At 29.5% G+C, this 20424-nt stretch overlaps 1 long non-coding RNA gene across 4 annotated transcripts; it reads right to left on the minus strand.

The window, feature by feature from the left end:
* Window positions 1-4490: 4490 nt before the first annotated feature.
* Window positions 4491-19392, minus strand: LOC149891253 (uncharacterized). 4 transcript variants are annotated; one of them, XR_016450843.1, is made up of 5 exons: window positions 19284-19392; window positions 15405-15802; window positions 13577-14563; window positions 11617-11671; window positions 4491-6388 (listed from the first exon to the last, which is right to left on the minus strand). It is a non-coding gene; the product is annotated as an uncharacterized LOC149891253 (long non-coding RNA). The 4 variants fall into 4 exon arrangements; XR_016450840.1 differs by lacking the exon at window positions 13577-14563 and having other exon boundaries at window positions 15572-15802; XR_016450842.1 differs by lacking the exon at window positions 13577-14563 and having other exon boundaries at window positions 11294-11671; window positions 15572-15802.
* Window positions 19393-20424: the final 1032 nt, after the last annotated feature.

Below are 20424 nucleotides of genomic sequence, written 5' to 3' on the forward strand. Positions count from 1 at the left end.
AAATTGATCCATTTCGGTATCAAATTTTTGGTCGGTTAAAATTGCGTTGGAAGACCCCAAGTGTCCTCTATACGCTGCCGAAAAATCTTTCTGGTTCATGCTACCATGTAGAAATGACAGCAATTTGACAAATCAAGTCCTAAAATTTTCTAGTAATTCATAATTACTTCTAAGAAACTGCACGACTTGGACAACCAAAATTTTTTACCATTTCCTACATGGTACCCAGAAAGGTCTTTTAATATTTTTGAGATAATTTTAATCCCAGAGTTCAAAATAGATATAAAGATAACCTACACACTAAATTTTTGGTGCTGAATTTTAATTTCAAAATTTGGTGCTAAATTTCAAAGGTTCCATTTCCTGCTGAAAAATTGTCATTATACATATATACTTTCAAAAGAATATACTTTTAAAAAATATCAAAAACTAGCTGGTTTAACAACACTTTTGATTTTTGTCCGTGTAGTTGTATAGGACTTTCCCACTATGTAGTGATATAGGGTACAATGAGAAGGTCCGACGTTTTTTTATAAACTTCCAGTAGTAAAGAAGTAATAAATATGCGAAATGAACCATTTTAAAAAAAAAAAGATCAGTAAAGCGCAAACAATCTTAAATCGCTAAATATCTTTTAAGATAACTTGTTGTGAGATGTGTTTCAGAGATTTAAGCTGGCTTATGAAGTATTAGAATTTTAAATATTTTGTAGCTGTTTAAAACAAAACAAAAATCATTTTCTAAATTGAAAGTCTGACGTGAAAATATGTTAATCCAGTTGTTTTACTACTCATGTTTATTTTTTTTATTTTTGTTTTTTACTTGAAGATAAATTCCATCCATCCATACATGCATCCATCCACTTCTACTGACAAACCTTGTTTCTCATAGGGCAATCAAAAACAAATATTAACCACTCTTTAAAATGTCTCTAGCAGATTGTTTCATTGCGAAAGTAAGAAATGATATAATTAAATCCTAATTGTTTGCTGCTGAAAAATTATTTGCAAAAGACAACTAAGACATGAATATATTGCTTAGTGTTTGTCTGTTAAATTCTGCCTATTCAAAGCTAGGACTTGTCTTCACTTTGAATGCAAATAAAAGGCTTTGAAAAGGAAGAAATTAGACGAATGTAAGAATGTTTGTAGCATATTAAACTTTATAGCAGCGATTTTTTTTAACATACTGGTACTTTACTAAACTTTCAAGATATAAAAAGCGAAAATTGTAAGCAAATCAACTTATTTTTTGTGTCGAACTAAAATGTAACCACTTTATACAACATGTAAAGTGATATACCTATAAACATACAACTAATTTGTTGAATTAACAATAAGATAACTATAGGCAAAGCTAAGTATATAAAGAAAAAAAGACATTCTTCAGATCCGAAAAATATTGAATTCGAAAAGTCCGGATTGGTAAAAGATCCAGGTAAAAGATGATGGAGATGCAGAAGATTGAAAAAGGTTCAGAAGTAATAATTCTATTTTTATTACTCTTAAGTATTTGTTTTATGTTTTGCAATTTAAAAAAAATTAAATTTAGGAGTACTACACTTTATACAACTTGTAAGTTGACTACTTTATACAACTTGTAAGTTGATTTAACCAATGTATACTTTTGTGTATATGTAAAAATTAGTTTATTCGTTCTAATGCAACTGTACATTCAATCCTTTCATTTAATCATTATGACGTAATTGAAGGATAAGTACTGAGTTAAACTAGTTAATTAAACGAGAACATTCAAATGATTCACTAAACAATAACCTGTAAAAGTACAATCAACTTGAAATGCTCATAACAAATGCTCAAAAGTACTCATATTTGCCAGTTTTGATATATTTTATGAGTCAAAAGGTATGTGTATATATAGACTTAATGATTAATTGGCCTTATACAGTTTTTTAGTCTTATGAATATAGCTGGAAATAATATATAAATTCTATATTCCTTGGCTAACCAGTACGATGCAAATTTGCACAGAAAGCTGTATTTGAAATAATGAGCACTTTTTCTTATTAAGGAGCACCCAATGATATATATTAACTAGATATCTAACTCGTGTTTCCGCAGTGAAGCAAATTTTTTGCCAGCCTGAAATGACGCAATGATAAATCAAAACAAAAATGACTTGTCAGTTTAAAATAAAACGGCTACCGGCATTAAAAACTTGCTTCACATTTTCTTATGGAATTTTTGTGAAGTTAGACATCCAGTTAATATATGTAATTGGGAGCACCTCAAAATCTCGGATTTCAATATCCCTTTCTCTGCCAATCAGTTTTTGATGTGAATCTCCATAAGATTAGCAAGAATATAATCTATGCCATATACTGCCACTAAACTATATCTTCCTGAAGTTCCTGCATATTGTGAGGCCGGTTATTGTTTGAGGGGTGAAGTGTGATAGATGGGTTAAGTAGAAGGAATGCAGAGATTGGAGTTGCTCTAGGGACTGTTTAGTTAGGAAAGAGCAAGGACTAATTATTAAAGGGTCAAGTTTGTGTTGTAAATTCTATTATACAATAATTCTCAATATAATCTACTAATGGTGGTTGACACTTTTCATTACGTTAGTAAAATTACAAATAATTCAAACAGACTTATTGCTCTTTTAAAGAAATATCCTTATTCATTCCTTTATAATGATTACTTTGCTGAAATTTAGACAATTCAAAAAATTTCCAGAGCATCTTATTTTCTGGAATAAATTCATTAGTCTGAATAACCGCTTTTAACGTCTACTTTTCTAAAGAGTTTGATTCTTCAATGTTGTATGTGTTTTTATCACCTTTATTCTTCTTTAAAACAAATCTCTTCTTCTTTATTAAAAACGGCCAAACTTCCGCTTATTTTTCTTTAATCAATACGTCTCCTAATTTCTTCTTAATTCTTTGTTACTTTGTTTATCAAACATTTCTTTTTCTTTTTTGTTCACCTTTAAAACTTCTTATTTATCCAAAAGCTCTTCAACCACAGAAACTCAGTCTCCGGGCATTGTAAAAAATATCTATCTCTCTAGAACTGATTTTCCAAAACAACTTTAACTTTATTTTTTGAGCTTTTAATATTCTCTATTGTTTGTTTTTGTTGCTATACCTACTTAGCATTTATTTAACAGACGAATCTCTGCGTGTACTTTTTTTTTTCTAAACGTTATTTTTTTTCTTGATTACCCTTAATCTCCTTTTTATCGTTTATTCGTTTATCGTTTATTCGTTTATCGTTTATTCGTTTATCGTTTATTTACATGACGAGTTAATAAGTCTATGTGTAAGTCCTTTTCTAATCGCTGTTTTTTCAACTTAATTCTCCCCTCTCACATTGCTTTCTTTACCGAAAAAAGTCGTCCCTTGATTCTCAAAGTTGGAAGGTAGGAGGTCTTTATCGTTTGTGAGGAATATTTACACGTTAGAATTGATTTTAATATTTGATTGTCGTTGCTGGTTCGTAAACATTTAAAATAATTTGTATAAAACCAATTAAATAAAATTTTCGTAATTATATAACTTATTGTAAATCACAAATAATTAGTACATATTCTTAAAAACTTCGTTTTATAAATTTCATATACTTTTTTCATAAATTAACAAGTAATTAAATTAAAATACGTTACCCCTTACATAAACCTAAACACAAATATAAATCTTGAAAATGTTATGTGAAATGTAGAAAGGGAACAAACAAATCATTTATAAAAGAAAATGGCGTAGGCATTGAGTAGCTAGGGTTAAAACCTGAAAAAAGTGCCTTGAGAAAAGCTAAGTTCAAAAAAATGTGAAATGCAAAACTCAATAGATTAAGTTTTAACCTTAACATTGCATTTCACACATAAAAATATTCATATGATGATAAACATCATCATCAATCATCAATCATCAATCATCAATCATCATCATCATCATCATCATCATCATCATCATCATCATCATCATCATCATCATCATCATCATCATCATCATCATCATCATCATCATCATCATCATCATCATCATCATCATCATCATCATCATCATCATCAAATTTTCTCTAAAACTGATTTCCTAAAAATCATTTTTTGACTTTTTTCTGAGCTTTAATAGTTCTCTATTGTCTTTGTTTCTACACCTACTTATCATTTATTTACTTAACAGGTAAATAAGTCTTTCCATGCATGTCTTTTCCTATTCACTGCTTTTTTTCACAATACAGAAGGAGAACAAATCTTTAGCAAAATCAAGCAAAGCACTTTTTTTCTTAAAAACATGAATCAATACTTAACAACGGTACCATCTAAATCCATGCAGAGAAAAAGTTTCTAAAAGAGATTCACTACAATCTAATGAAAACAAGTTCAGTCTCTAAAATAACAAAGTTTAGCAAAGCAACAGGTAATAATATCAATCATTTTAAGATAATATATATATATATATATATATATATATATATATATATATATATATATATATATATATATATATATATATATATATATATATATATATATATATAAATACATAGATCAATCAGAACAGACAAAAATTTCAACTGCCATTCATCATAAAATAATACAAGCTCATCTTGAGCAAATAATTGATTTTATGTTATGTGGAAGTGTTTGGTGGCATTTAGAAAATAATTATATAGTTTTTTATGATGGAGAAAATGATCCTGATTTCAGGAATGAACGTCCTGATTCAATGCATTTTAATGAAAACAACCTTTAATCAGTGAAGTTACATTTAAAAAGCCGTTGGGAAAAATGCATTGATAAGAAAGTTAAACTTCCAACAGACTTAATAAATATGGTTACACATACAGAGAATGTTGAAGACACAATTTCAAGATATGAGCTGGTGAGAATCAGAAGAAGTCAAAAAAAAGAAGAAGCTAGTGAGAATCAGAAGAAGTCAAAAAAAAAAAGAAGAAGAAGCTGGTGAGAATCAGAAGAAGTCAAAAAAAAAGAGAAGAAGCTGGTGAGAATCAGAATGGTGGAAGTCAAAAAAAAAGTTCCAGTTAAGACGATATTTTTATGATTACAATGCATCATTATGTTAAATTTGAGCTCGGTTAAGTCATTAGTAACTTATGGTGTAAGTCATTAGCAACTAATGACTTACACCAAGCTCAAATTTAACAGAATGATTGTAATCATAAATATTAAAGCATTGTAATAAAAAAAATTGAACTAAAAACTAAAACTTTTTTTTTTGACTTACACCATTCTGATTCTCACCAGCCCATATGGAAATTAAATACCTGACCACTAAAACATATACTATGACCAAATCCTAACAAGTTGGTGCATGTACTTTATATACTTTGTAATTTATATTTGTTTCACAATGAAAACCAAGATACTTCACAAAAGATTTAAATTTGGCAAACTAATAAAATAACTTAAAAATGACTTAAACTTAAGAAAGCATTTTAACACTGATATTGGAGTATCACTAAATGAAAATAATAGTATATTTGAAACTGATTTTTGAGCTGGTTTAGTGGTTACAATTACTAAAACACTTCGAAAATCAAGAGAAGATATGCATTAGCCAGCGGCCAAGAACACCAAAAAAGCCTATTATTGAAGCTCTTAAATAATACATATTTACAAAAAGCTTAATAATATATTTAATATAATACTATAAAAAAACCTTTTATTTTTGACAAAAATAAATCTTTACATTTACCAGCATTTTTTTTTACTTTTGATGTTACATTTAAAATATTATTTGGAAATGATTTAAACAAAAGCATTAACTAGTCTGTTAAACAGCTTAATAGGATTTACTAGTAATAGAGAAATTATAGAAGTAGAGATAAATTCAAATGAATTACCTGTGTCAGGCTTTTCTCGTGAAAAATGTGAGATTGGTATAAGGAGTATTGTCAACATTCTCTGTACTAACAAGGGTAAGCAAAAAATAACTATATAAATACAGGGACAGAAAACAAAATATTTTCTAGCACATGAACAAGAATATCTGGCAAAGATAATTGCCAGTCAAGTTAAAGGAAGGTGAAGGAAAACAATATCACAAATCACTTGAACCCTATATGATAATTATTGGCACAGAAAATATATTTTCAGGGGATACAGCATTGAATAATCAGAAACTCTTTAGAAAAGTAGGTGTTAAAACAGTGGTTTTTCAGACTAGTTAAAGTTATTCCAGAAAAAAAGATGTTCTGGAAATTTTTTGAATTGTCTAAATTTCAGCAAAGTGATAATTAAAAAGGGATAAGGATAGTTCTCTAAAAGAGCAATGGTCCCTACATACAAAAAAGGGAGAACCAAACAAATCTTCAGCAAAATCAAGCAAAATTGTTTGAGCATTTCTTGAAAATGTTAATCAATACTTGGTAACAGCATCATTCGAATCCCTCCATAGCTAAAGTTCCTAAAAGAGATAAACTACAATCTAATTAAAACAAGTTTAGTCTCTAATAATATTAATCATTTTAACACTATACATACATACATACATACATACATACATACATACATACATACATACATACATACATACATACATACATACATACATACATACATACATACATACATACATACATACATACATACATACATACATACATACATACACATAGATCAATCAGAACAGACAAAAACTTCAGCTGCCATTCATCATAAAATAATACAATAATTGATTTTATGCTATGTGGAGAAGGTGTTTAGTGGCATTTAGAAAATAATTATAGAGTTTTTCATGATAGAGAAAATGATCCTGATTTCAGGAATGAAGATCCTATTTTAATACATTTTGATGAAAACGACCTTTAATAAGTGAAGTTACATTTAAAAAGCTGTCAGGAAAAATGCATTGATAAGAAAGTTAAACTTCCAATAGACTTAATTTAATATAATGTTAACAATAGACTTGTTGTGATTTTAATGTGTCAATAATGTGCCAATAATTAGCTTTGCTAATTATTGACAAGATTCACACGTTGCATAATTTTAATATTATAACGGTTTTTATAACGATTATTAATTGTTGACAAGAGTCACAAGTTGTATGTTTAAATGCTATATATAGCGAACAATTTTTTTGTAACGTCGTCGAGGTTGTTGACAAGTAAAAAAAGATATTAGAAAGGAAATAAAATGGCTCTTAAATGCGTAGAACAACAAGCTAACCGGGCGTGTCTATTATCTCCGCAATATGAAGATGGGCAGCCAAAGCGATTTATTCGGCAGATGACTTCTTTCTTCGTGATAAACAACATTACTGCAGATCGACACGTAGCATATTTGCTTGCTGCTCTGCCGTCGAAAATCTACAATACCATGGAAGAATTAACAGCACCTGAACTGCCAGAGGACGTTTCGTACGAAGAGTTGGTGGTGAAACTTGAAACGTTGGAGATAAGAAAATCATCGTTAATCTCACGGTATGAATTTGGGAAAACTTATCGTGGCAATGAAGAATCGATACAGACGTTTGCGCATCGATTGATTCGAGCAGCTCAAGAATGCAAGTTCTTGCCTTCAGAGAGAGACGGTCGACTTCGTGATCAATTCATCATTGGGGTTAATGATGGTGCTGTTCTGCGTGCCATTCTTCGGGGAGAGGATGCGTTGAGCTTTGACGATTGCGTCAAGACTGCATCCGTAATTGTACAAACCAGATTGGATGCGGCATGTTTATCTGTGAATGAAGAGGTAAATGCAAGTTACCGAACAACTGGGACAGTAATGACAAGTCATATTCGGAGAAAGAAAGAAATGCGATGTTTCAATTGCGAATCATTAAATCACTTTGCACGTGAATGTACCTCTTTATGCAAGAAATGCTCGCATAAACATGCTGCGAAGGACTGTTACAAACGTCAACAAAACCAGGAAAACTTAAAAGGGACGAGTTCGCATTAGGTATTTCTACAAGAATTTGTCCCGAAACAGTACTACCTACTATCGACTTGGTGATAAACGGAAGAAAAGCTACAGCGCTTGTAGATACTGGTTGCTCGCAATCAATCATCACCAAGAAGCTACTGCCATCTAACTACAAAGTGATTCGTGTAGTGGATGTTGCAACAATGGGCGGAATGATTCGATGTGAGGAGGTTGTTGCTAAAATACACCACCCAACGAATGGGTGCCTGCTTAATGCATTGGTGTTATGCGTGGATGAAGTAATAAACAAATACGACATGATTATGGGCATGGATCTAAAGTCGTGTGATGAGCTGAAAATTGGCACTTGGAAATTAAAATTCTGTAATTCTCTAATCAAGTTTTCATCGACACCCCGCGTTGCGACTGTTAAAATTGGAACAAGCAAAGCTTATTTTGATGGCAAAAAATGGATTGTTAGTTGGGAGTGGGAGAACGAACCTAAAATGAAGAACAGAACAAGTCAGTATTACGTATCTAATCAACATCGTGAAGCGTTCGACAACGAAATTAACGAATGGATCAAAGAAGGTATACTTGTCAAATATGACGAAAAAAGTATGGGCAAAGCTAAAGGATTACTACCATTGATGTGCGTCATGCAAGATAACAAAAAGAAGATAAGACCGGTGCTTGATTATCGCGAACTCAACGCCTATGTAAAAGCCTCTACAAGGGATGCGGATGTTATCAACGATGCAATGAGAGATTGGAGACTCATGAGTACAAATAGCAACGATTCTGTGGTGGATCTAAAAAGAGCATACTTACAAATTCATGTGCATACCCGACATTGGCCTTACCAAACTGTCATTTACAAAAATCAACGGTATGCGCTTACACGTTTGGGCTTCGGTCTGAACCTAGCACCTGTGATGATGAGCTCAATATTACGATATGTGCTGCAACAAAATTCTGCACTCGCAAAATCAACAAGAGGATACATTGATGACACTTTGGCAACCAATGGAAACGGAAGAATGCTGGTGGCACATTTGAAGAAATGGGGTTTTCACGCAAAAACACCTGAATATTTTGGCAAAAACCCAGTTCGTGCATTAGGATTGGAAGTAACAGTCAATCCGTCTACAAAGGAATTGTTTTGGAAGAGAGGTCGCAAGATTCCCATTATAAAAAATGTGCTCACCAAGAGAGAGATATTCTCATTGTGTGGTAATCTGGTTGCTAATCTACCAGTTGCTGGATGGTTGAGACTCGCATGCAGCTTTATAAAAAGATGTACTAACGAGGCAGGTTGGGATGAAACTATTACGGATAAGCACGTTAATGAAATGATAAAGGAGGTCGTGGAGAAAGTCATCAAATGCGATCCAGCCAAAGGCGTATGGAATGTCAAACCAAATGCATCCCTTAATGTATGGTGTGATGCAAGTTCGCTGGCAAAAGGAGTTGTGATAATGCAAGGTGACAAAAAAATAGAAGATGCGACATGGCTCCGATCAAAGTCTGATGCAATGCATATCAACGTAGCTGAATTGGATGCATGTATTGAAGGTCTCAATATGGCATTGAAATGGAATCCAAGTGATGTCTCTATCAAAACTGATTCTCATAGTGTATTCAGCTGGTTGAATTCCGAATTGACTCGTGACAAACCTGTAAAATGTGCTGGACAATGTGAAATGCTAATCCGACGAAGGCTTCAGATATTTGGAAAATTGGTCGAAGATTATGCCATAAATGTAAATGTTACATGGATACCAACAACAAAAAATGTCGCAGATGAACTCACACGAGTGCCAGCAAAATGGTAAAAACACAGAGTTGCAACACAAGAATGTAATATCATTTATAAACACGATGATCAGCAGGTTAAAAAAGTTCATTCAATAGCACACATGGGAGTTTCCAAGAGTATGAAGTTATGCTCGCGTGCTGGTATCCACGTTAACAGAGAAACAGTGAGACAAGTTGTCGCTGAATGTGATGAATGCAATTCAATTGATCCTCACGTGGTTTCATGGGATAAAGGAAATCTTGCTGTCAGTAAAGTGTGGGAAAGAGTAGCCTGCGATATTGCTCACGTTGATTCATTGCTATATCTCACCTGTATCGATTGTGGCCCAAGCAGATACACGTTATGGTCACCATTAAGCGATGAAAGTGCAGCAATGGTTGTTCAATCGTTAGAAACAATGTGGTCATTGCTTGGACCTCCTTCCGAAGTTCTCCTAGATAATTGTAAGTCGTTTAGATCTCAGACTATGCAAGCTATGGCGTCGAAGTGGGGAATAAGACTTATTTATCGAGCTGTTGAAAAACCATCTGGAAATGGAATTGTTGAAAGAGTTCATCGAACGGTAAAAAGAACAAACGCGAGAGCAAAATGTGGTATACCCATGTCTGTATTCTTAATCAACAACGTTCCATCAAAACACGGCACACCTTTTGAAATCATATGCCAACAATACAAACGCGTCCGAATTCCTGGAATCGATAAAGTTGAATCAACACAAAAACCCCTAACTAAGTTTCAAGGATGGAAAGTTGGCGACAAAGTGTGGGTGAAGCCCAAGCATATGACGCCGTGTACACGGCAATGGTTAAAAGGAAGTATCGTGGCACTGCGTAATGGTTTGACAGCTGAAGTTAAAGTTAATGGACATACGTTGCCACGACACTTTTCTCATCTGCAGCATCGTTGTGGGGACGAGAAAGGAGACATAACAACTGATGACGATTACGACCTGACGCTGGTTAAACCTCCCAAAACTAACTTAGAACGCATTATAATCGAAGATCCAAGTTCCCAAACAAACCCCCTGGACGATGGTGAAGCTGACAATAGTGCGGACCACACTGGTCAAAACTATCCAACAAATTGTGAGATAGAGACACACCCTGTTCGATTCACTCGATATGGGAGAAGAGTGTTTCCTAACCGAAAGTATCAAGATTATGTATGAGCTCTTAGTGAGCTGGGGGAGATGTTGTGATTTTAATGTGTCAATAATGTGCCAATAATTAGCTTTGCTAATTATTGACAAGATTCACACGTTGCATAATTTTAATATTATAACGGTTTTTATAACGATTATTAATTGTTGACAAGAGTCACAAGTTGTATGTTTAAATGCTATATATAGCGAACAATTTTTTTGTAACGTCGTCGAGGTTGTTGACAAGTAAAAAAAGATATTAGTAACGAAATAAAATGGCTCATAAATGCGTAGAACAACAAGACTCATTAACTATAATCGAATTTTGTAATTTAAAATTGTATAAAATATTAGCACTGTAAATTTTTATTAATAAATATTTTAATACTATAAACTGTTTATAGGATTAAAACACTTATAATTTAAAAAAATACCATCTTTAAACATACTCAATATTTCATTAATAACAAATGTTTTACCACAACCTGCATTTCCAGTCAATAAAATATTTGTTTTTGTCCATAGATGATAAATGACTGTTCATCACTTAAAGACATTTTTTCCATAATTATTTTATTTTTTTTACTCAACCATAAATTATGTAATCATTTCCCCTTTACTTAAAAACCAATTCAAGTGTTATACAACTCCTGTGAGATGTTCGATGTTTTCGCATAAACTTTTTGCACTTTTTATACAAAACTTTTAAAAGCGTGTGAAGGTGTGTTACAAAATATATTACATAAGATTTATCTCACAACATGAAAAATGTTACATGAGATATACGTTACATAACTTAATCACTCACATTGTTTTGCTCTTTGTAAATATTCCCACATCAAACTACCAAATACAAAAAAATGCTGAAAGAAAAAGAAAGTAACATTGTCATATACATTGTTTGTTTTTAATTAAACAAATATTTTTTTACAAATGTTAATATCTCAAAAAATTTTATTATAAAATAAAATAAACATTTAGAGTCAATATAAAACGTTATTTCATTTTTCAAATAACTCTCTCATCTCGCATTACCGCAATCAAAACAGCAAAATAAAAAATAGTCTCTGAATCCACTTCCCTATTTAAGTCAGCCAAAGGATTATGGTTTAAAGAATTGCTAGTCTGCACATTATTTTATTTGATTTAAAAAAAAAAAGGAAAATACTGGGGAACCTACAATAGAACAATAGAACCTACAATAGAACCAATGGCATATTATGATATCACAGATCAAACATGGTACATATATAAAAAAGAAAAACTGGACAACTATAATACCATATTCTCATACAGATTAGTTGGAAAAGATCAGTCACTGGTTTTTGAACAAATTAAGGGGCACATATTCATTAGATATGATTGGGAAAACAAACCTGGACAATCCAGAGACAAAATCACAGTAAATGGTTACAAGAGCTTTGTAACAAAAGAAGAAATGTTTTACATAAAAAATATTGAAAACTACTCTATACAAGAAGCCTTCAGTAATGAAATTAAAAAAATTGTAAAATCGCAAAACGGTTTCTGGGCGAAACAAAAAGAAAAAAGACATTTTCCAATCACAACAAAATTGTGTACAAAACCAACCAGTTCCATTTTTTTTATACTGAGCAAGATGGTCTTGAATACATTTACAATGGTAAAGCAAGTAAAAATGAAATAAAACAAACTTTTGAAAACGACGGTATTAAAAATAACTTTGTTAAAGAAACACAAGGGGAAGTGAAAGAAGTAAAGACAATAAAAAGACAAAACAAAAAACCTGGAAACCAAGAAAATTAAAAAAGTGAAATGAATTGAATCAGATGGCGATAAAGAAGTTGAAGAAATTATTTAAGCCAATTTTAAAAAATAATTATTGTTTTGTTTTTATAAAATAGTAATGTAAACATTTATTTTTTAATATATGTTAATAAGAAAAATTGTCGTTTTCTATATTGTTTTTTAAAAAAAAACTATATCCCATTATAAAATAAAAAAAATTATTAATAAAATCAATTTTTAAAAAAAAAAAGAAATTAAAATGATTTCATCCCACCCTCTACTTCTAAAAGTGTGCCCACAATTAGCACTAATAATGGCAGACTTTCCAAAAATGATTTATAACTATGTAGAAGAAGTAGATAAATGTCCACAAACAGACTTTTAATACTTTTTTTTTGAAAAAAAGATTTAAAAGTATATTTGATTTATTTTTTTAAATTTCATTTAAGCGTATTTGTTTAAGCATATTTGATAATCACACAAACAAATTTTCTTTCTCACCTTATCATTGGCCAGTTCATGGAATTAAGACATTACTAATATTGTACAGATGGCTACAGTAGAATACACTGTGTGAAAGACAAAACTATTTTAAAATACTCCATAATGAACTTTAAATTTACATATAGTTAAGCATTGTTTTGGCCAGTTTTTTTTTCTTTTTTCTTTTTGCATTAATAAACATGGATTGAAGATGTATACCAGTTTACTTAATATTTGTAAACTGACTTTTTCGTATTTCCATACCATTTGATATAAAATTCCTTAACATTTGATAAGAAACTAGCTTTATTGGTTGAAATTTGGTTATAGGACATCTAGAAATTGGTTACTTATTTTCCCTCCTTTTTAATAGCGTTATAAAGTTGCTTTAAAAAAAAAAAATCACAGAATAAAAAAATCCTTCATATATCTCTAATTATGTTGTTTAAAATAATAACAACAGAAATGAAATCTAAATTACAACATTTCTGTGCTACTTTGATAGATTATAAAATTACCTTGGGAAAACCAAAATGAAATAAATTTTTAAATTATTATAGCAAACATAGAAAATCTGAAAATGTTTCAACAATTTCCAGGACGATGCAAAAAATGTTTTTTAAATACCAATTATTTTGGCAACAATGGCACGTACAAATTTGGCAAAAATGGCATGACTGCTGGATGTTAAGAACTAAATTAAATTCAAACATCTTTGATACTTGAAAAAATAATTCAACTAAATTGTCAACATTTGTCAAAAAAAGTTTAACAAAATATCAAAAACAGCATTAAATTCATGTCCATTTAAAACCGTATATTAAAATGGGACCTGTTTACTTTGTTTGAGGCTATGAATATAAGATGAAATATTAAAAATAAAATAAAAATTTACTTTATGAAAACAATCAAATCAAATCATCATATTTTGTTTAGAGATAAAAAATTGCTTAAATTTTAAAAGTTAGATTTAAAATCTTGCACAAAATTTGCACTTTAATCAAAAAATGTAAATTGAAAATTATTTTGGAAATACTTTGGAAAGTAAATGGCGCTGCAGCTGACAATCAAAAAGTTAGTGCGCAAAAATGTTACCAATAAATGTTTTACTGAATGAAAAATCTCTTGAAAAAAACTGTAAAAATGATGTTTCAGTATGAAGATTAAATGAAGAACCTAAAGTAAAGAAAACTATATATTTCTATGTGACATTCGCCAAAATCATCCTAGAAAATGAGTGATCCAAAGATTCTTAAAGCTTCTAGTCAAGATAAAATAAAAATAAAAAAATGTACAAACAAAAAAATAAAAAAGAACTTTCGCCAGAAATAATTTCACTTTTAAAGGAACCATAAATACCATTTAGAGAACAAATTCAATTAGAAAGTTCGCATACTATCAAATTAATTTTTTTTTTTTTTTTATCTTAAATTTTAAATAAATTTGTGCTAGTTAACTATTTTGTTCAGATTAAAATAAATTTGTGTTGTTTTTAAAAAATAGGTCTTTGAGCGGGTTGAATCGTATTTTATGTACGTAAACTAAAACAGTAAAAAGCGCAACTTTTTGATTACGTAATAAAAAGTAATTAAAAAGTTCTTTTGTTTTCGGATTATTTTTAAACAAAAGAGCTTGCATAATTAAAACTTCACAAAATTTTAAATTTTATTTTAAAGAAAAGTTTTAAATTGAAAATATTTGTAAAATGGAAATAAGTGTCTTTTATTTAAAAAACTGTAAAATGCCAAGACCTCAAGCATCTCGTATTATTGTTCCAGATAATGAGTTAGGTTCATTATCTTTTTAATATACAATCTTACCACATTAGATCGTCTTTTATCAGACCTAATTCGTAAGGTCAAATGAGGCTGGCCTAAACCGGTGTGCTTGTATTAAACTTATGCCTTTCTTTTTTTTTCTCGCCCGCTCTTCAAAAGGAAGGCAAACTCAGGGTCGACGTTCTTCTGGGTTTTCCCTGGAGAGGAGTGAGCAGTTTGCAAGGCAGTTGCTGGAGGACTTAAAACACTACAATACCTCGTCTTTTATCAGATAAAAGTTCGGTCGCAAACAAGGCTTTAATTTTATAATGAGTTTCTTAAACTAGTCATATTAACTTACCTAGTTTGAATAAATTTAAAAAAAAAAGAAAAAAAAAAAAAGGTTAAAATTTAAGAAAATGATAATGAAGAACTTTTATTGTAGAAGTACTCAAAGAACGTGATTTAAAAACATATTTTAGGTCTTTAGAATTGTTGCTTAATTATTGCATAATTAAGCGCTTTCCATTAAATACGCAAAGTTGCGCTTTTCACTGTTTTAGTTTACGTACATAAAATACGATTTAACCCTTTGAGCGAAATCCGGAAAAAGTGACCACTATAATATCCCAAAAAAAAAAAATTTTAATATTGAAGTTTTAAATGGAACATATTTACGAAAAATTATTTATGCATGTAATATAATGATATAAAGTTATATTTCATTTTTTATTAAATATAAATGTTAATGTTTACCTGTATTTCTTTATCAGTAATTGGCTGTTTTTGGAAGAACGGCGTCGGAGTTTGAGAGCTTTGTCTAAAACGTCAAATTCTTAAAGTGATCAAACCCACGAGAAAGAAAAACACGTCAAACGTGTTTAAAGGAGAATAACCAGTTTTTAGGGAAGAATGAAAGAAGAGAACTTCAAGCTTTAGTCGTATTTCAAAATAAAGTCGGAAAACGGACCCATGTAATCTTTTTAACTGAAAAAAATTAATAGTTAAATGATTAATTGAAAATTAAGCATCCCTATTAAAATGGTGCATTAAAGGAATACTTTAATTAAAATGATTAAAAAAATTTTTTCCCGGTTAAAATAATTCATCATCAAGAAATATGATTATTAATCAGAATAATCTGTTAAGAGGGTCCACTTTCAATTAAAATAGATTTTCAATTTTTTGAACAGTTTAACTTTCTTTGCTCACATAATTTGTGATTAAAAAAAAAGAAAAGAAAAGAAAACTCAATGCTTAAAAAAAGAAAACTCAAAAACTTAAATGGCATTGAGTTTAATTTTTTTAACTTCAAATTTGAAGGTATGATTTAAAATAGGCACCAGCGATTTGGTTCGTAAAATCCGCAAATAATCAATTCGACTTACTTTGCGGATTATAACTGTCCGATCGTTTAATATTTTACAAATCATAATCCGAAAATGAATTTACAAACTACTAGCGAATTTTTGTTTTGTGGATTTTCATTGATGTTCGGATTATTAATCCGAAATATATTTACGAATCAATTCAACTTTAATTCGCTTCACGAATTATATCAATCGCGTTGCTTTCATGTCACCATTAAATGGTACGGTCCAAAAAAATTACATTTTTATTATGGTACGATATAGAAATAGTGGATTTCTTTTTTTTTATTTTCAATCAGTGTTATTTGGAAATCTTAACCAACAACATATTGTTCAATAAATCAACTAGTTTACTATTCTTCACCTACATCTGCATACGGTGAGCCATTATTATATTATTTTTGATTTAAAAATTATTATTATTAGGCTGTGACAATTCCCGTTTTCCGGGAAACGAAAGCGGGAATTTCCGGGAACGGGATTCATTTCCCGGACTTGGAAAAAAACGGGAACGGGAATTCCCGTTCCCGTATTTTAAAAAGCGGGAACGGGAAAATCCCGTTCCTGTTCCCGTTTTTCACCTGGAACGTCTAATATTTCCTGGTTTTTTTTCCTGCTTTTTTTTTTTCTTTTTTTTTCCTGGTTATATAATTTTTTTTTTTTTTTTGTGGTTTATTTTGGTTTAGGTGTTTGTTTTTTTTTGGATTCTTTTTTATTTTTTTTTTTTTTATTTTTTAAATTTATTAACTTAACAACATAGAAGATTTTTACAACATAGAAGACACACAGGGGAGTTTTAATAAAAGCTATGTACCTAAAAAAAAAAAAGGAAAAAAGGTTAATTCTAACTAATAACTTATATTCAAAGGAAAATAAGGTAATTAACAAGAAAGATACCAAAGATATGAAGAAAGTTAGTAAAGAAAAGACGCAAGTTAGCAAAGAAAAGAAGAAATTAGAAAAGAAAAGAAAAAAGTTAATAAAGAAAAGAAGAAAGTTAGTAAAGAAAAGACGAAAGTTAGTAAAGAAAAGACGAAAGTTAGTAAAGAAAAGAAGAAGTTAGTAAAGAAAAGAAAAAAGTTAATAAAGAAAAGACGAAAGTTAGTAAAGAAAAGAAGAAGTTAGTAAAGAAATAAAGAAGTTAGTAAAGAAAAGAAAAAAGTTAATAAAGAAAAGAAGAAAGTTAGTAAAGAAAAGACGAAAGTTAGTAAAGAAAAGACGAAAGTTAGTAAAGAAAAGAAGAAGTTAGTAAAGAAAAGAAAAAATTAGTAAAGAAACGAAGAAAGTTAGTAAAGAAAAGAAGAAAGTTAGTAAAGAAAAGAAGAAGTTAGTAAAGAAAAGAAAAAAGTTAATAAAGAAAAGAAGAAAGTTAGTAAAGAAAAGACGAAAGTTAGTAAAGAAAAGAAGAAATTAGTAAAGAAAAGAAGAAATTAGTAAAGAAAAGAAGAAGTTAGTAAAGAGAAGAAGAAATTAGTAAAGAAACGAAGAAATTAGTAAAGAAAAGAAGAAAGTTAGTAAAGAAACGAAGAAAGTTAGTAAAGAAAAGAAGAAAGTTAGTAAAGAAAAGAAGAAGTTAGTAAAGAAAAGACGAAAGTTAGTAAAGAAAAGACGAAAGTTAGTAAAGAAAAGACGAAAGTTAGTAAAGAAAAGAAGAAGTTAGTAAAGAAAAGAAAAAAGTTAATAAAGAAAAGACGAAAGTTAGTAAAGAAAAGAAGAAGTTAGTAAAGAAAAGAAGAAGTTAGTAAAGAAATAAAGAAGTTAGTAAAGAAAAGAAAAAAGTTAATAAAGAAAAGAAGAAAGTTAGTAAAGAAAAGACGAAAGTTAGTAAAGAAAAGACGAAAGTTAGTAAAGAAAAGAAAAAAGTTAATAAAGAAAAGAAGAAAGTTAGTAAAGAAAAGACGAAAGTTAGTAAAGAAAAGACGAAAGTTAGTAAAGAAAAGAAGAAGTTAGTAAAGAAAAGAAAAAAGTTAATAAAGAAAAGACGAAAGTTAGTAAAGAAAAGAAGAAGTTAGTAAAGAAATAAAGAAGTTAGTAAAGAAAAGAAAAAAGTTAATAAAGAAAAGAAGAAAGTTAGTAAAGAAAAGACGAAAGTTAGTAAAGAAAAGACGAAAGTTAGTAAAGAAAAGAAGAAGTTAGTAAAGAAAAGAAAAAATTAGTAAAGAAACGAAGAAAGTTAGTAAAGAAAAGAAGAAAGTTAGTAAAGAAAAGAAGAAGTTAGTAAAGAAAAGAAAAAAGTTAATAAAGAAAAGACGAAAGTTAGTAAAGAAAAGACGAAAGTTAGTAAAGAAAAGAAGAAGTTAGTAAAGAAATAAAGAAGTTAGTAAAGAAAAGAAAAAAGTTAATAAAGAAAAGAAGAAAGTTAGTAAAGAAAAGACGAAAGTTAGTAAAGAAAAGACGAAAGTTAGTAAAGAAAAGAAGAAGTTAGTAAAGAAAAGAAAAAATTAGTAAAGAAACGAAGAAAGTTAGTAAAGAAAAGAAGAAAGTTAGTAAAGAAAAGAAGAAGTTAGTAAAGAAAAGAAAAAAGTTAATAAAGAAAAGAAGAAAGTTAGTAAAGAAAAGACGAAAGTTAGTAAAGAAAAGAAGAAATTAGTAAAGAAAAGAAGAAATTAGTAAAGAAAAGAAGAAGTTAGTAAAGAAAAGAAGAAATTAGTAAAGAAACGAAGAAATTAGTAAAGAAAAGAAGAAAGTTAGTAAAGAAACGAAGAAAGTTAGTAAAGAAAAGAAGAAAGTTAGTAAAGAAAAGAAGAAGTTAGTAAAGAAAAGACGAAAGTTAGTAAAGAAACGAAGAAAGTTAGTAAAGAAAAGAAGAAGTTAGTAAAGAAAAGAAGAAAGTTAGTAAAGAAAAGAAGAAATTAGTAAAGAAACGAAGAAATTAGTAAAGAAAAGAAGAAAGTTAGTAAAGAAACGAAGAAAGTTAGTAAAGAAAAGAAGAAAGTTAGTAAAGAAAAGAAGAAAGTTAGTAAGGAAAAGAAGAAAGTTAGCAAAGAAAAGAAGAAAGTTAGCAAAGAAACGAAGACAGTAAACTACTTAAAAAAATTATAATTAGGTCTTAAACCTAATTATAATTTTAAATTATTATAATATTTATATATATTTACCTTATAGTTATAGTAGTTTGTTCCTAGTATTAGTACCAAATTTATAACAAATCTTAAAATCTTAAAATAAACGGGAATATATGCGCGCAAATCATAAAATAGCGGGAATCCCGTAAAAAAGCGGGAAACTTGGTAAAATGCGGGAAACTTGTAAAAATACGGCTTTTCCCGTATTTCTTATATTATATTATAATATATAAATATATATATTATAATATATAAATAGATAAATATGTATATATATAATATATAAATATATATATTATATATATATAATATATATATAATATATATATATTATATCATAATATATAAATATATATATATTATATATTATAATATAATAATTACGGGAAAACCCCGTAACATCGAATGACGTACGGGAACAGGAACGGGAATTTCCTGTTCCCGTATTTTATTTATTACGGGAACAGGATCCCGTTCCCGTATTTTAAATACCAAAAGCAGGAACAGGATCCCGCTCCCGTAGTTCCCGTAAATACGGGAACTTGGCGCACTCTAATTATTATTTTGATTAAAAAGTTAAGAATTTTTCGAACCGAATTTTTGCGGATTTCTTTTTTTTTTTTTTTTTTTTTTTGCAGATCGAATTCCTTTGCGAATTAATTCGCAGATTGCTATAATTAGTTGATTGGTCCGATAAAATTTAGATTGTTATATTTCTTCTATTTAAATATAAATAGAAATAGAAATAAAAGTAGAAATAGAGAAACTAGTTTGAAAAAATGTTACTTTCAGTTCAACATTTAAGGCAAATAACCTTTAAATAATTAGTTCTTTTATTGAAAACTTTATGCATGCCTCTAAAATGTAAATTTTTATTAAGACAAATATTAAGGAAAAATTTCAAGTAACTTTTAAATAATTCGTTCTTTTTTGGAAACTGTTTTCCATGCATCATCACGTTTTTTTAAGGCAAATCTTAGGGAAATATTAAGGCAAATATTTCAATTAAAAAGTCCGTAAACCGGAAATGTAATTCGATCCGTGTTTTCGGATTTTTAATCCGAAAAATAATCCGTATTAATCTGATCCGTTTTTGCGGATTTTAAGTTCGTTAAATAATCCGAAATGTTAATCCGATCCGATCATTCAAACTTAATCCAAAAAATAATCTGAT

Source organism: Hydra viridissima, unplaced genomic scaffold (assembly GCF_058129835.1).
Source record: "Hydra viridissima isolate aposymbiotic clone 2 unplaced genomic scaffold, HvirCarnegie_v1 scaffold_3, whole genome shotgun sequence".
Taxonomy (NCBI): domain Eukaryota; kingdom Metazoa; phylum Cnidaria; class Hydrozoa; order Anthoathecata; family Hydridae; genus Hydra; species Hydra viridissima.